Source organism: Camelus ferus, chromosome 22, assembly GCF_009834535.1.
Source record: "Camelus ferus isolate YT-003-E chromosome 22, BCGSAC_Cfer_1.0, whole genome shotgun sequence".
Classification (NCBI taxonomy): Eukaryota; Metazoa; Chordata; class Mammalia; order Artiodactyla; family Camelidae; genus Camelus; species Camelus ferus.
The window spans coordinates 8,450,835-8,468,611 of record NC_045717.1 but is presented as its reverse complement, the minus strand read 5'-3'; the positions used below and the strand labels follow the sequence as shown (position 1 = coordinate 8,468,611).

The 17,777-nt window shown below is 38.8% G+C and overlaps 1 long non-coding RNA gene across 6 annotated transcripts in view; it reads right to left on the bottom strand.

Moving 5' to 3' along the window:
- The window catches only part of LOC116658992, a 189,969-nt gene that overhangs the window by 170,969 nt on the left and 1,223 nt on the right, over window positions 1-17,777 (bottom strand). The gene's annotated exons all lie outside the window — the stretch shown is intronic.

Genomic DNA, 17,777 nt, shown 5'->3' with positions numbered 1-17,777 from the left:
CATCACTTGGAGAGTTCAGATACCTGATTCTGGAATTCAGTTTTCATACTAATGATAAGAGTCTCTAAAGATATAGGCCAAACAGTTTAATCTTTTAAGGACCCTCTCCAGGGTATTCTTATGCACCCCAATGTTGGAAAAACTTTGGGAAATGCCAGGTTATTAACATTGCTTCATTCAACTGTTCAGCTATTCATTAAATAAAAAAGTAATTTAAATAATTACAGAGCACCTATTATGTACCAGCCACTGTTTCAGGGATTTGGCACCGTCTGCGTTCTAATGGAATTCACATTAAAATGGAGGAAAGTAAACAATAAACAAATGTGTGTTATTAGGCAACGTGCTAAGTTTTATTACAAATAAAACAAAGTGAGGAGAAAAAGAATAAGTATAGAGTGGGTACTACTTTGTATTTATTAATAATAAATATCTTTCATTTATCTCTCTTACAGACAGTGAAGTTACTTTGATATCAATCTGAGAGGCATTCCAGTTTCTCAGTTCACCTGAGTTTCTGTGCTGGCTCTCTGTTCTTCAGCATCTCCTTGCTTCCTTTCATCCTTGACCATTCCTGGAGAGTATTGGGCCCTAAGGGGTATTAGTAAAGGATGGACTCAGTGGCCAAAGGACTGGCCATTTCTATCAAGAAGATAAGGAACAAACTAGTGTGTGGTAAACAGCACAGAAAACAATCAAGCAGTGATAAAATAAGAACCAAGGCAAATATTTACATTCGGCACAAGCCAAATGAATTATTGAGTAGTCTTGCAGAAAAGCACAGCCAAGTCACATGGAAGCATCCAGCACATCGGACAGTGCCAGCAGTATGGTGAGGTGCAGTAGCTAAGGTTTTGCTGAGGAGCTGCCCAGTTCTAGAACATTCTATCACCCCAAACTCAGACTAAAGGAAGATCTGGGCTGGGAGTGGGAAGAATGAGCTGAAAGCTTTGAAAGGCCTTGAAATAAACCTGCTTAAACCAAGCATTAGTCAAGAAGCTTTCACACTCTAAACCAGAAACCTAGCCAGAAACCCAAACCAACAGTTCCTCCTCATTCATTAGTAGTTGGAGCAGCAATAGCAATGGAAACAGACACAAACAGTCACACACGGATTCTTCAGAGTTGACCATGTAGCCCCAGGCTACATGGTAAGGGTCTGCTTACCCAAGGTCAGAGTTTCTTAACTATATCCATACATTGACTGGTACATGAGCCCCCATGACGTAAGCAGGTGTGTGTGTGTGTGTGTGTGTGTGTGTGTGTGTGTGCATGCGCACACGCGCAGCAAGGGGTTCTGTGTACTCAAGAATTTTTTTCTATGAAAAAGCTCCATAGGTTTTATCAGATTCTCAAAAGAGACCATCATCCAATAAAGCTTGGATCAAGGATCAACATTCTTTGGACCTTAGGCTGGAATATCCAGTTCAGCCACCAAAGGCTTGTAGTTAGAAAGAACGTCATGAAACACTGTTTCCATACTGACCCTAACACACTGACACTCTCCCTCCGAGTTGTAAAATGTCTCATGCCTTGTAAGTTCAGTTGCCAGGTAAGGATGGTAAAAGTAAAACATATTTGTTATATACGCAGATCTGTGTCGGGCATTTTAAAAAACACATCTTCGTGTTAGGTATCTTTTGCTACATAATAAACTACCCCAAACTTAGTAGCACTATTTACTCACAATTTGGTAAAGTCAGCCACTTGGACTGGATTCAGCTGAACAATTATTTTATCTAGGAATTACAAGGCATGGGTTTGGAATCCCAACCATCACTTTTGCCACATTCATTAATCAAGGCACATCACAAGACCAGAAACAGATTCGGCCTCCTAATGGGAGGAGTCACAAAGTCACATAACAAAGAAGCGGCACACAGGAGAATCACTGCAGCCATCTTGCAAACAATCTATTGCACCTGCAAGCTTAAGAATTTATGGTTAAAATAATAGCACATCTATAATTTGCTCAAAAAGTCCCAGTAAAAAAACTGATGGGGCAATAGTTAAAACAAAAATGCCAAAAAATGATCATCGTTAAAATTTGGATGGGCATGCGGGGTTACAGTTGAATCCTTGAACAATGTGGGGTTTAGGGCACCAACCCCTGGTACAGTCAAAAATCTGTGTATAACATTACAGCCAGCCCGCTATACCTGCAGTTCCACACCCTTGGATTCAACCAACCACAGATCATGTAGTACTATAGCATGTATGCATTTAAAAACTTCCATGTGTAAGTGGACCCTTGCAGTGCAAACCTGTGTTGTTCAGGGTCCACTGTAATTACATTAGTCTCTCTAGCATTTCTTTTTGGTTCTCTCTTTGGATTTCCATCTCTCTGCTTACATTGCCCATCTGTGCTTGCATGCCAACTACTTTATCCATGACAGTCCTTAGCATATTAATCATAGTTGTTTTAAATTCCCAGTCTGATAACTCCAACATCCCTGCCATGTCTGGTGCTAATGCATGCTCTATCTCTTCAAATTGTGGGGTTTTTTTCATTTTTTGCTTTTGGTGTAACTTGTAACTTTTTTCTTGATAGCCAGACACGATGTACCAGACACGATGTAAATAGGCCTTTAGTAACACGGCAGTGAGGCGTGGGGGAGGGGAGGTGCTCTATCGTCCTGTCATCAGGTTTCAGCCTTTTAGTGAGCCTGTGTCTCTGGACTGTGAACCTCACAAGGTGGGACAAAGCCGCTAGAGTAGACTAGAGTTGAGTATTTCCCATCCCAGGGTGAGTTAGGCTCTGATAATACTCCAGCAGGTTAGGCTCTGGTTAGGCTCTGGTTAACCAGTTTCTCCTGAGGGCAAGCCTTGGTAAAGAACAGTGCTCTGACATATTTCAAAATGGTTCCTTTCTCCTCCCCTGCTGGAAGCATGAGGAGCTTTTTCTCTAATATTTACTGTGAGAACCTGGTCAAGCTCCTGGAAATAAATCTTACAATATTGTGTCCCAGCGCCCGCCTGGGTCTCCCTGAAGTTTTTAGCTCTCAGACTTGTCTGCGGGGAATCTCCAGCAATTGGTTAGTTACAGACCCACTTGTGAGTCTCTGTTCCCGGAAGCCGTGCCTCCCTACATTAACCTGTCTCTCCAACTTTGGGGGCAACGGTTTGCCCTGTGTCCTCCCCTTCCCTACAGATCCAAGAAGAGTTGCTGAATTTTTAGTTTGTTCGGCTTTTTATTTGCTGTTAGAATGGAGTGCGACTTCTAAGCTCCTTACCTGTGCAACTGGAAACTGAAGTCACTCTAGACTCTACTTGTGTGTGTTTGCAATTTTTCAAATAAAAGGTTAAAATTAAATTAACAAAACACATGTTCTCAACTAACCCTTATAATGATTCTCTTCTCCCCTCAAATATGGGGACACTGAGACAGGGACCAGCCACGTGACTGACTTTTGCTAAGGTGACACATTTTAGTAATAACAGCTAATATTTATTAAAGACATACAACGTGCAGCACCTTTCCAAACACATTGCACATCATATCCCCTTTAATCCTCAAACACTATGCACTAGGTGGTATTATCATCTCCATTCTGAGAAGAGAAACACCAAGAGGTTGCCGAGGGTCACAGAACAAGTAGTGAAAACAGAATGTGGATCTAAGAAGTGTGGCTCGAAAGCCTCCACTCTCAGACTGCCCTCCATAAAGAAGTAAAGCTGAGATTAGAATCAAGGTTTCTCTGTCTCCGGAGGTGGGGTTTACCCATTCCACAGTGGCGGGCTGGGACTTTTGGAGCTGGCTACTTCCCTAGTCATGTTCTTTCAGTTCACTGCTTGTCCAAGTTTCTCCCTTCAAAATTTGCACATGGTACCAAACAATTAATAACCCATACTCAATCAGGGGTGTGACTAAACTGCACACCCATTTTCCACTGGGTTTTCTATTTCTCCTACTAAGTAATAAAACGTACCTGTAAGTGCTTTCAATTATAAGATAACAGGAAGTGTTCACTCACTCTCCAACAGAACTAGCATTTTAAACCAACAACTATTTGAAAAGTTATTTTCAAAGATTTCTAAAAGAAGTTAAAGCTTGTGGTAAACTTCCCCTTTGGAATCTTCCTTGCCAACATCCTCAGCTATAAATGTCCTTCGGTTTATACCTGCTTCACTGCAGGGCGAGAAGCAGGAAGACTCATGAGTAGGGGGGTGGGAGCTGACTGAGAAAGCTTGTTTCCAGGAATGACCTGAGAAGTACATGGGGCAGCCTGGGATTTTTCAATTGTTCTTCTTTCTAGACTGAGGTGCTTTTTGTCACTACTATGTACCCTCCTGACTCTGTCAGAAACTCAGCTACTCAGCCTGAAGCCACAGCTTGTCACTCCTGACTCTGAGGAAGTGAGAAAGTAAAATTGACCTAAATACTTAGTGGGGGCACAGGAGGGAGGGGTTTCATGCCTACGCCATGTGAAGTGCCACTTGACTTTGCCTGAAACAATCTTTAGTTCAGCTCTTACCAGCAGCAGCAGTGCCCCATCCCAACTACAACAGGAAAGTTTACCGGCGTGGATAAGGGAGAGGTAGCGGCGTGTGTGTGTGTTGGGGGTGGGGAGTGTTTTAATGCTGATTTAGAAATTAAAAGCAGTCATGACTTATCTAGAAACATACCAAAATTTTAAAAAGGGAGTAGTCCCTCCAAGAGTTAACTGCTGATAGAAAAAGTTGACAGAATATTTTATTAAGATTCAAAATTAAAACTACTTCTCTGGGATCCTAAAATAATCTCTTTGTAAACAGGCCTGTGTCCCTTCAATGAAGGGAGAGTAAGTAAAATAGTGCCTTACTCACAGACACAAAACATTCGATCTACTTGTCAATAGTATTCCCCCAAGAATCTGCCAAGTCCTCAGTTTTGCAGAGAGGACGTTAAAGGACTTGAGGACATGAAATAATGGATCAACAATGAGCTATTAGAAGTTCTCTGATGCTTCACCTTCTTAAGAGATCAAAATATGCTTCACCTTCTTAAAAAATTAAGGAGCATGAGAAAGTATAGTGAGCCCTATTTTAAAACTTACTATTTTCAAAATAGAGAGGAGGGCAGAAAGAGAGAAGAGAGACAGAGATGCTAGCTCCTTTTAGACAAGCTCCTTAATCACCTGGGTCTCAAACTCAGTCAATTACAACAACACATAAAACAGTCAAATATTTAATAAAAACACAGTCAGAACTTGACCTCCAGTCCTCGTAGGTGCATTGTATGTATCAGGTTTCCCAGAAACAGGAGTAGTAAAAACAGATTATTTATAAAGAAGAATTTTCTTTCTCTATCCAAGTAAACTCTTCCCCTGGTAACCACACAGCTGTTGCAGTAGCCTTTGGGAGAGAGGTCGGGTGATTTCCTTTCTTTAAGTTCCCTAACACTAGACAAACGTGAATCAAAATTCAAATTCTTCTCAGCTTTCAGAATCTCTGAGAAAATAAAAGTCCATCCCGGAAGACTGGCCCAAGTCGATTAGTTAGATGCTGTGAGGAGGTTGTAATTGAGGGAGTTGGAACTGCTGGATTTTCAGTTTTAAAGTTAGTGTTATTCAGCTCAGAATGTGCCCTAGGTCTCAGCCCTCGGCACATGTCCCTTGCAGTCATGGCCACCAGACATTTTTCTTTCACTGTGGGAAAGTGTCAAGTCCTTTTTCTTTGTGTGTGCACATCTGAGTCACAGGAAATGGTCTTTACATTCCACTCACAGGAATGAATGAGGTGTGTGAACATTTTAATTTCACATAAATGCTTCATGACTTTATCAGAGTGGATTTGCCTTTGTTCCTTTTATGTAACTGTTTAAAAATTCTAACAATTATGAAAGTGATAGAGATTCATTATGGAAAATTTGGGACACAGATAAGGAAAGGAAAGAAGTGGGGGGAAGTCATCTAAAGTTATACAAAGACAACTACATGTAGCATTTCCTGTTCTTTAGAAGACTTTTTATTAAGATAAGAATTATAATTTTTTTATTGATAGTCATCTTCAAATTTTCAAGAAAAGCACCTACGAAATGAGTTATAATTTTATCATCCGTAATTCTGATAAATATATATTTATGGTGAAATTATTGTAATTTTTATTACAAATAATACTGCAATAAATAATAAGCAATAATGAAAACTGAAAAATAAACCTGAGACTATATAATTTTAGAGGTAATTAAAAATAATATAAATAACAGTGACCTTGGTTAAAGTAAAAACAAAAAAAAGGGTTTGGGTCTCAGTTCTGACACAAACCTATAGTGTGATTAAGAATAGGCTGCATTAGACCAGGGGGAAGACCAGGAAAACTACAGTCCTGCAGCCTGCATACCAAGTCCACAAGCACAGGCCAGACACTACCTGGGGCCAGCTGGCCCCTGGCCCTTCTGTGACAAGAGAGGAGTGTGCTGCTGGGATGCATAGGACATCTCCCACAGACAGCCACCTCTCCAAGGTCAAGAAATGTAACTAAGCTACCACAAACATAAAAATACAAATAGTAATTGAGACAAAATGAGGTGACAGAGGAATATGTTTCAGATAAAGGGACAAGATAAAACCCCAGAAGAAGAACTAAAGTGACACAGAGGTAGGCAATCTACCTGAGAAAGAGTTCAGAGTAATGATCATAAAGATGATCCCAGAACTTAGGAGGAGAATGAACATACAAAGTGAGAAGTCAGAAGTTTCAAACAATTAGAAAATATAAAGAACAAACAAACAGAATTGAAGAACACAATAACAGAAATGAAAAATACACTCAAAGGAATCAACAGTAGACTAAATGAGGCAGAAGAATTAATCAGAAAACTTGTTAGAGTACTGGAAATCTCTGCCACCAAACAGAAAAAGAAAAAAAGAATGAAAAGAAATGAAGACAGTTTAAGAGACCTCTGGGACAACATCAAGTGCACTAATATTCACATTATAGGGAACCCAGAAGGAGAAGACAGAGAGAAAGGGCCTGAGAAAATATTTGAAGAGATAATAGCTGAAAACTTCCCCAACCTGGGAAAGGAAACAGTTATCCAAGTCTAGGAAGCACAGTGACTCCCATACAGGATTAACCCAAAGAGGAACACACCCAAGACACGTTATAATCAAGACAATAAAAATTAAAGACAAAGAGAGAATATTAAAAGCAATAAGGGGAAAGCAACAAATAACATACAAGGGAACACTCATAAGGCTATCAGCTGATTTTTCAGCAGAAACTCTGAAAGCCAGAAAGGAGTAGTACAATATACTTAAAGTGATGAAGGAGGAATAGCTACAAGCAAGAATACTCTACCCAGCAAGGCTCTTATTCAACTTTGATGGAGAAATCAAAAGTACAATAGAAAAGATCAATGAAACTAAGAGCTGGTTCTTTGAAAAGACAAACAAAATTGATAAACCTTTAGCTAGATTCATCAAGAAAAAAGGGAGGGCCCAAATCAATAAAATCAGAAATAAAAAAGGGGAAGTTGCAACCACCACCACCACAGAGGTATGAAGGATCATAAGTGCCTACTACAAGCAACTATACACCAATAAAATACACAACCTAGAAGAAATGGACAAATTCTTAGAAAGATACAATCTTCTAAGACTGAAACAGGAAGAAATAGGAAATATGAACAGGCCAGTTACCAGAACTGAAATTGAATCAGTAATTTTAAAAATCCCAGCAAACAAAAGTCTAGGAACAGATGACTTCACATGTGAGTTCTACCAAACATTTAGAGAAGAGTTAACACTTAATCCTTCTGAAACTATTCCAAAAAATTGCAGAGGAAAGAACACTTCCAAACTAATTATATGAGGCCACCATCACCCTGATACCAAAACCAGACAAAAATATCACCAAAAAAAGAAAATTACAGGCCAATATCACTTATGAACATAAATGCAAAAATCCTCAGCAAAACCTAGCAAATGGATTCCAACAATACATTAAAAGGATCATACACAATGATTAAGTGGGACTTATTCCAAGGATGTAAGGATATTTCAATACCCACAAATCAATCAATGTGATACACCACATTAACAAACTGAAGAATAAAAATCATATGGTCATCTCAATAAACGTAAAAAAAAGCTTTTAATAAAATTCAGCATCCATTTATGATAAAAACTCTTTAGAAAGTGGGCATAGAACGAACATACCTCAACATAATAAAGGCCATATATGACATACCCACAGCTAACATCATTCTTAATGGTGAAAAGCTGAAAGCATTTCCTCTAAGACCATAAACAAGAATGCCTACAGTCACCACTTTTATTCAACATAGTTTTGGAATTCCTAGCCACAGAAATCAGAGAAGAAAAATAAATAAAAGGAATCCAAATAGGAAAAGACATAACACTGTCACTGTTTGCAAATGACATGATATTACACATAAAAAATCCTAAAGACACCACCAGAAAATTACTACAGCTCATCAACTAATTTTTGTAAAATTGCAGGATACAAAATTAATATACAGAAATCTGTTGCATTTCTATACATTAACAATGAAATGGCAGAAAGAGAAATTATGGAAATAATCCCATTTACCATTGCATCAAAAAGAATAAAATACCTAGGAGTAAATCAACTTAAGGAGGCAAAAGACCTGTACTCCATAAACTATAAGACCCTGATAAAAGAAACTGAGGATGACACTAATAGATGGAAAGATATACTGTGTCTGTGTTCTTTGATGGGAAGAATCAATATTGTCAAAATAACCATACTACCCAAGGCAATCTACAGATTCATTTCAATCCTTATCAAATTACCAGTAACATTTTTCTTAGAACTAGAACAAAATATTTTTTAATTTGTATGGAAACACAAAAAACCCCAAATAGCCAAAACAATCTTGAGAAAGAAGAATGGAGCTGGAGGAATCATGCTCCCTGACTTCAGACTATACTACAAAGCTACAACAATCAAAACAGTATGGTACTGCCACAAAACAGACACACAGATCAATGGAACAGGATAGAAATCCCAGAAATGAACCCATACACTTATGGTCTATTAATCTACAAAAAAGAAGGCAAGAATATACAATACAGAAAAGATAGTCTCTTCAATAAGTGGTGCTGGGAAAACTGGACAGAATAGGTTGCTTTACCTCTCTCAAATTCAGTTTTTAATCTATAAAATGAAGGAGTCAAATTTTATCCCTAAAGTCCCTTCTTGTGTTAAACTTTTCTGACTCTACATGAGTAGAGTCAACAGTTGAGCATTTCTTTGCTAGATTTTACCTGTAGTAAAATCTGTGTATTCAAATTACTAGTTTCTGTTTTCCATTTATAGATGAGTTCATCTAAATGATCACTTTAATTCTCCATTAATGAAAACACAGCCAAAGAAGAGAATCAACTTAAGAATTATTCTGTTAGAAATTCATTCACACTTTAAAGTAGACTAAACTGAAATAGGAAAGAAATAAATGATCCTTTAATCTTTCTAACCTAAAAATAATCTTTTTAGAGCTATAATATAGTCAGGTTCTTTTCTCAAGCAAAGTATTAGATAATCTGTAACAATATTAAGAACTCCACTTGTACAAAAAAGAACAGAATCAGCTTCGAGGACACGAGCAACAATGTAGGCTTTCCTCATATCACGGATGGAAAACTCAAATGCATATAGGAACCATACAAATAGGTAATATACATGTCTCCTTATATCTGACCCATTTAACTGAATGAATAAACCCAATGGTAGAGAGACAGGACTGTGGTGAACTGGAAAATGTTATGCCCAGAAAAATACAAAGATCTACCACATTGCTGGCAAGAGGAATGTGAGCATAGCATAGCCAAATCTTCCGATTTTTCATGGGAAGCTGACAATCCAGATGTGTGTGTGTGGGGGGGTGGGGTGCAAATTTCCGAGTATAGAATTTTGGCTCAAAGTTTCTTTTTGTTTTCCCCCCTGCACTGTGTGGGCCAAATAGCACAACTGTGGGCCACCAACTTGCAAATCTCCAACTTGCACAGAAAGATCGACTCCCTCCATTTAATGCATGCTGCTCAGATGTGCTACCGACACGTCCAGGCAAAAAGTGGAAGACCAAGCCAGCCATCTGGGGAGGAGGGGCTTCATCCGCACTGCCCTAAGAGAAGCTCAGCATTTAAACCCAAGGGGGTCCATTTTGGAAATATTTCCTCCAAACAACCACACATCTTCTCACCTATGAATAAAATGCTGATGATGATTAGATTGTTTTATCCATAGGTGTATAAACATGTAGCTCTTTGGTTTTCTGACTTAGCATCATAAAATGTAAATTAACCCCTTTAAAATGAACTTGGAAAAAAGCCTTATCATCAATGTATGCAATATACTTGAATTCAGTTTGCACAATAAAATTCCCCGATGCCTCTGAACCTCACCCTATACCTCTACCTCCAGCCACGAGAAAGGGGCATCATGCAAAGAAATATTCCAGTGCTGTGCTGTGCTGATGTATCTAACGTTAGAACATGTGCCCCTCCCTCTGGTTCCTATAAAAACATCTGCGCAAAGTGGGCCCAGCTGGCTTGCAAATATGTTCCATGATGCAGGCCAGCTTTCAGCCCCCTCCTATCACTCTTTATCACCCTTTGTCTCCTCTCTGCCAGCATGTCTTTCCCTTTTAAACTAATCTAATGTTTAGTGGAAAAAACAATCATTGTTAACAGGTTAAAAGTTAATGTGCTTCACCTGTTTCACCTCCTTCCATTAGTAAACGTGGACAGACAAAGGGAGATTTGACATACTACCTATTGGCCTATCTCCTCCACGGAGGAAATTATGAGGGGCACTCAAGAGTTGTTCATCAAAATGTCAGGCTCAAGTTTGGTAAAGTCATTGTAACACCTGCTTTATGGGAATTATCATGGAATCTCACTTCTTTTTCCTTTGTACAGAGTCTGCTATTGGCCAAGAAATACACTCGCCCATGACTTTTATTTACACTTCAAGGCCTATTTGGGATGGCGGGGAGGAAGGAAATTTCAGGAATCAGCTAGTGGTAAACAGTCCTAGACGATGAAGCTTAAAGACATCCGAACTGCTTGGGAAGCCTCCTGACATTAGGGGGTTCTTACAGGATTGCCAGGGACTTCTGAAGTTTCCATTAGTTCAGACTCAGTAAGCTATGAGAACAGTTTCACCTGGAAACTATCTCAAGTCCAGCCAAAGCTGCAAGCATCTGATATTCAGATAGATTAGAAAGAAATAACTTGCAAAAAAATTTTTTTAAAGCAAGTCTGAAGTACTTCAAAATCATAGAAAAGGCTCAAAATGGCAATCCTTTTGAGAGTGCAGAACCAGGATTCCTGCAACCAAAGTATACACCCAAGATTCCAGGTCTTCACCTCTTTTCATATTCTACCTTCTTGCAGGATAACGCCGCACCTCTCCTATACTCCTGCCCCTACTGGTCACCCAACGACACTCTAAGTAAAAGGGCAATGTGGGTCTTCTTGGCTCACTGGGGAATTTTAAGTGGTTTTTAATTCCCAAATTGCTCAAGCCTTTTTATCTACCACTTATGCAGCTAGAGGGGCTAAGAGCTAAAAGGCCATAAACCCTGAAGATTAAAAGGATGGAACTCTCCCCAGATTCAGCTGCTAATTTTCCCAAGAATAAGCCATGCTTTCCTACCAATTAGCACTGCTAGATATAGCAAATAAAAATACAGGACACCAGTTAAATGTGAATTTCAGAAAATAGTATATCATTTTTATTATACACCCAAAATATTGCATAAACATACTTGTACTAAAAATTATTCATTGTTTCACTGAAATAAAATTTAACTGGCTATCCTGTATTTTATTGGGTAATCTACCACCAATAGATTCAGGAAAACGGTTGGACTTTAGAGCTTAGTGAATTGAAGAAGAAAAGTCATTCAACAAAGCTAATGAACAGGAATTTTAAAATGTAGAAAGCTCTTAACTGCAAGAAAAAGACTAAAGGACCCACCTTATCCTACCTTTTCATATGATCAGCTAGCCCAGTGAGTCTCCACCCTGGCTGTACATGACAAGTCACTTGAGGAACAGCTAAACATTTTTGGTGCATATACCCGGCCCTAGAACAAATGGATCCGAATGGAATATTTTAAGATGCCGCATGATTCTAATGAGCAGTCAGACTGAGAGCCACTGAGCTAAAGAAGCAATGAAGAAAGCTGGTGTGGTAGGGAGTGTGACTGTTTCAACCCAGGTTGCCAAACATTACTGCAAATCGCATTCTCCCCCGGGGATGTTTAAAAATCACTGATGCCTGACAGCCACCCTGAGGCATTTCAGTTCAATTAGTGCTGGGCACAGACTGGGCATCAGGAGTCATAAACGCTGCTCAGGTGTTTTAATGTACAACAAAGTTTGGAGACCACTCATTGAAACATATATACCTCTATTTCTTAGGATAGATGCAGCATTAATTACTTTTGTGCGAGTAGGAATGAAATCAAACCTTCCAAACATATTTAAGAATAAATTAGATGTTACTTTTTCAACTTATTTTTCCCATGTTGGTTGAGAGATTTAAACCCTATGAATGGAATGCTGTTTTCAGGAGCTTAACTCTGCCTGTTTATAGGATGCCTATTAATCCCTTTGCCAGGAGTTTTATAGGTGGGAGGAGGACAGTCATCCAAGACACTTTGGTAACTCCCTGCCTTCAATCACACATAATAATGATTATGTGCTAGCGTAATTCAGAAACCATACTTCTATACATAGAGATTTGCTCTATGCACAAACTGATGGACTGACATGGGGGGGGGGGGGGAGAATGTGATGCCAACCTCCAGATTAACTTGCAAGAAGGAAAAAATAATCTGGGTCTTGCTATATTCAAACATGGTCATAAGGGACAATGTAGTCCTCTGATCTTTGTTACAAACTGCTAAGCGCACTACTGATCCCTGAAATTGTTAGTCTTCCAACATTTAAAAGGTTACTCACCCCCAAGAGATTATTCAGCCCTGATCTGACAGAAAGTGCAAGAGCATTGCTTTTTAGTGCCAAAAGCCAATAGATCTGAATTCCAAAGAAGCATGCTTTGTGGGAGGATCTGGCTTTACCCCAGCTGGTTGGGTAATGTGAGAGCCAAGGGAAGACATGACTGTCAGAGAGGACACCTGACAAGTTCCAGAACTCGAGCTCAGGGAAGTATTTCACAAGACTGACCAATTTATCAAAAGTAGCCAAATACTGCCTACACACAGCACATCATGGGGAAGTTGATGGGGTTCATTTGTGATGAGCCAGAGGCTGAGCAACTGGCCTGATAATAGAGAGGCAAGTAAATGGTAAAATAATGATTAATGCAAAGAAAGGATCACATCTACTATCAGGGCTGCCTAAAGTTTTATCACCATGATAGGAAAAAAGGGAACTCTTACTGTCTGTATAAAGTATAAAGAAACTGCAAAGCACTTTTTCATGTCTCATATTTTGAGAGAACTCTGAAAACATAAAATTATCTTTTAAATACAAATAACTAACATTTCCCATTACTGGGCTGTGGAGTCTTCTTACTCACGTACTTGATCATTACATAAACAAAGGACTTTAAAGATTACTAAAATTGTACACCCTTTTAAATATGTTCTATTTTTTTGAAAATTAATAGGACATGTGCCAGATTTGTTTTGCAGGAAATAGATAAACCTGTCCAAGACATGGTGAAAGATTAGGAAAACTTGAGTTTTAAATCTTTAAGTTCATTGAGGGTGTCTCTTCCTTTAAGAGAACTTAATACCTGGAAGTCTGTATTTACACAAAAGTGAACATTTACTTCAGCCAAGGATTCTTTGCTTTACAGGCCTCTTCAATAGGGTTATTTTATATGCCAAGTTCCCCAGTACAATACAAAATGCTTGAATTACAGAAATTACATCAATACATAAATTCTGCATGAAGACATATTGGTTCAAGTGAGGGGCACATATTGTCAAAGGTGAATAAAGCCATAAAAAATTTCAGAGGGTATCAGGTATCCTAAACTACCTATTTGGTGTATTGTCTCTGGTACGTGTAGTTTGTTTCATGTAAACTAGTAAATTTTTAGCATTTTTCACTCAGGGTTAAGAATAGTAATTTTTCTTTTTTACAAGTGATGGTTCTGATCTCTCAAAGAAGGTTTCTAGATTCCCCACTTGAACTGATGAATTGCATTTTTCATTCACTCATCAAACCTGACTTTAGCATCCAGCACATTCCAAACATTAGACACTTGCTGGGAGAAACTATAGTGAGAAAAACATATATAGGCCTTTTCTATCCTCAGAGAGCTTACATTTTAGTGAGGGAAGCAGACATAAATTAGACAAATTACTAGAAAGTATTATAATTGTTTCAAAGGATAAGTACAAGCTGCTATAAACTGTACATAGAGGACATGCCCTAAGCTAAAGATTCAGAAAAGGGGTCCCCAAGGAGTGACATTTGAGCTGAGACCGTGCTGGAAATAATAACAGCTACCATTTACTGACATTATGCTAAGTGTTTAAAAAGTATTAGGTCACTTAAACCATACAACGAACTACTGAATTAGGTACTTTGATTATCCCATTTTGTGATCCAGGAAACTGAGGCTTAGAGAGACTAAACAGTTTGTTAAAGCAACCAGAGGAGGTAACAAAGCCTGCAGTTGAACCCAGATGCTGACTCCAGAACTCAGACTATATTCTTAACCATTAGTCATAGGGCCTCTCCAGTGAAAAGGATGAGACGGAGTATAAACAGCCTGCTTGGGCTGCAATAACAAAATACTTAAACAATGGAGAACTTATTTCTCACAGTTCCAGAGGCTGTCCAAGATCAAGGTGCTGGCCCACCATTTTCCTGGTGAGGGCTTTCTTCCTGGCCTGCCGATGCTGCCCTCTCACTGTGTGCTCACGTGGCCTTTTTTCTGTGGCGCAGAGAGAGACAGACAGCAGCTCTCTTTCTCTTCCTCTTCTCGTAAGAGGCCACCAATTCTATGGGATTAGGACCCCACTTTTCTGACCTCATTTCATATAATGATCTCCAAAAGGCCCTATCTCCAAATACATACATATTGACAGTTAGGGCTTCAACATATGAATTTGCAGGGGACACAATTCAGTCTATAGCATAAACTAAGTTAAGAGGATGAGAGCGACCCAGATGAGGAGTAACTATGATCTCAAATGACTAAGAGTGTAGATTATAATAAATAATGAGCATTTGGCTGATCTTCTGGCTGAAACTAGCATGGTAACCATATCTACCAACAGACTCTAATGTCTGTAACAGAAAGATGTTCCCTTCAGATAAAATATTTGCAAAGGCTGTCACCTAGTGGCAACGGGCAGGAGAGAGCTTACAGGTGCGTATGACTGAACAGGTGTATTCAATGTAGTCTGCATGCATTCCCAAGTTGTTTTTCCTAGAAGTACATTACATTAAACTAAGCATTACAACATCAGGGCAGTTTCCACTTCTTTCCATACAGAAAGGTAGTGTGACAGTTTCAAGCTCTCAGAGAAAAGTACAGGACCCTAAATTTTATCCCATCCCACTTTGAGTCAGATCAAATAAATCTGAGCCATTGGCATAGTGAGTAATATGTATCATACCTAGTGAATATGTTTTATTCAGCAAAGAACAAACTTTTGTAGATTAGGATTACTGTACTGGATAAAGAGCCCCAAATAGCTGAGGTACTGTCATAAAGTAAAAGGAATATGTAACGGATACTGGAAGATAGAAGTCACGAATAGCAACTACAGTTGTGAACAGCTGCAAAAATCAGGACTCTTGAATTATATATATATATATATATATATATATATATATACACACACACCTAGAACCAACTTGAGTGGGTACTATTCTTGGCAAGTAAAAACCATAACTGATATAAACACTGCGTCTTATTTCTAACTGGCTTAGGTGCTAGAATCATCTGAAGAAGCAAGCTTAACAGGGGTCTAACGGTAATGTGACGTGGTGCCAAGAAAGGATTACACACAAGCTGTTTGAATCCTTATTTTTCTCCAATATACACTAGGCCCCTTCATTTAAGATACACCTTCCTTTTAGTACAATCAAGACATTTTTCTCAAAAGAGCCATCATGGGATCCTATCTCTGGAAGTTAGCAACTTACAGTTTTAGCCTCATCAACTCCTAAATGTGGAATGGGAAGTTGACAGGTTAATTAGTGCATTCAGGCTCTCTAAGCCTCTTTCTTGATTCACCAGGTCTCAGACATTCTCCAGGTTTTAATTACCACAACCTTGAGTGTAACTTCCAAAACTTCATATCCTGGTCCACCCTATGAGTCATGGAACTTTGTAAATTAATCCAGTTCTTATTTGCAAACTCCATGTCTCAGAATCCTGGGTTTGTTTTTCTTTGGCCCTAAAAAGACTAGCTTGGAGCTTTCTTAATAATATGAAGGAGTAAGAAAGAATAAGCCATACTCTGAGTAACGGTTTATTGTTTGATAAATACCCCTTCCACTAAATTCTAAGTTCCCTGAGGACAGAGGCTATTGTGGTACCAAAACAAACTTAATCATTCAGTAAGTTCATGTCAAAATACACACTGCTTTCAGTACAGTGCAACACTCCCTTCTACACCATTTTTGAAAACCAGTCCTTTCATTTCCACTAGAATAGTCATAGTGAAGGAATGATGGCCAGTTTACCACAGCAGTCCATCCCAGTTTTGAACAGCTGCAATACTAGGAATTGTATTAGGAATTATATAATCAGAAATGCTATTATTATTATTAGAAGTAATATTATAGCAGTAACATTAGGAATTATATTCCCAGCATCTAAATTCCTTTCCTATGCTTGATGAATCCACTTGGTCAATCCATGTGAGGAGGCAAAATCCCATCTCTTATTATGTAAACTGAAAATGAGGGATGCATTTTTTTCTCCCTGACCCTTGACATTTAGCACATGGTACGTGGACCTCATCTGGTATGCAGATCTGCATCTGGAATTGTGAATCTTAAACAAGTTATCCGAACAAGCAGGGAGCATCTAGAATTCACTTCACTTGTGACATCTAGTGTCCAGTGGTGGTACAGGCAGCAGCCTATCCAGACAGTTCCTAAAGGCTGACTTCAATTTTGATGTGTATTTTGCTAATGCTATCCTCTTCCTTTGAATACACTCCTCCTTAGCTTAACCATCCTTAAAGGCCCTGCTCAAGTGCCACCTGGACTATGAAACGTTAAAAGAACACCAAGACAAAACTTACCCCTCCCATCACATAACTCCTTTAGTGTAGGGTATATACCATTCACAAAATATTTATATACAGCTCTGTGGTAATTTACATTTGTTTTTATTTAATCCCCTACTATACTGTGAGCATCTTCCAGAGAGGAGTGACAATTACCACATCTCTGAATTCCTTCCACTATGCCTAGCACATTGTGGACACTCAGCCAACAGTTTAAAATATTTTTTAAAAATATTAGATTTGAAAGAAACATTACTGAAATGGAGGTCTACCTTCTCATGTTAACAAATGAGAAAAACGAAGTTCAGATACTTTATAGATTACCTAATTTCAGCCAGTCATGATTGGTCTAAGCTAGAATGATGTCTTCCTGACTCCTGAATTAAGGAGTCTTTCTTAAATGATAGGAAAATGGGATTTCATTTATTCAAGAGGTGATGATGAATGAGCATCTGGTTCAGTCAGGCCCCCAAAGCATCTAACGGGCTACACTGTGAGCAACATGAAGACATCATCATTGCCAGTCTTCAAGCCCACATCAATCCGTTGCCTGGCTCAGTCAGAAACAGAAGTC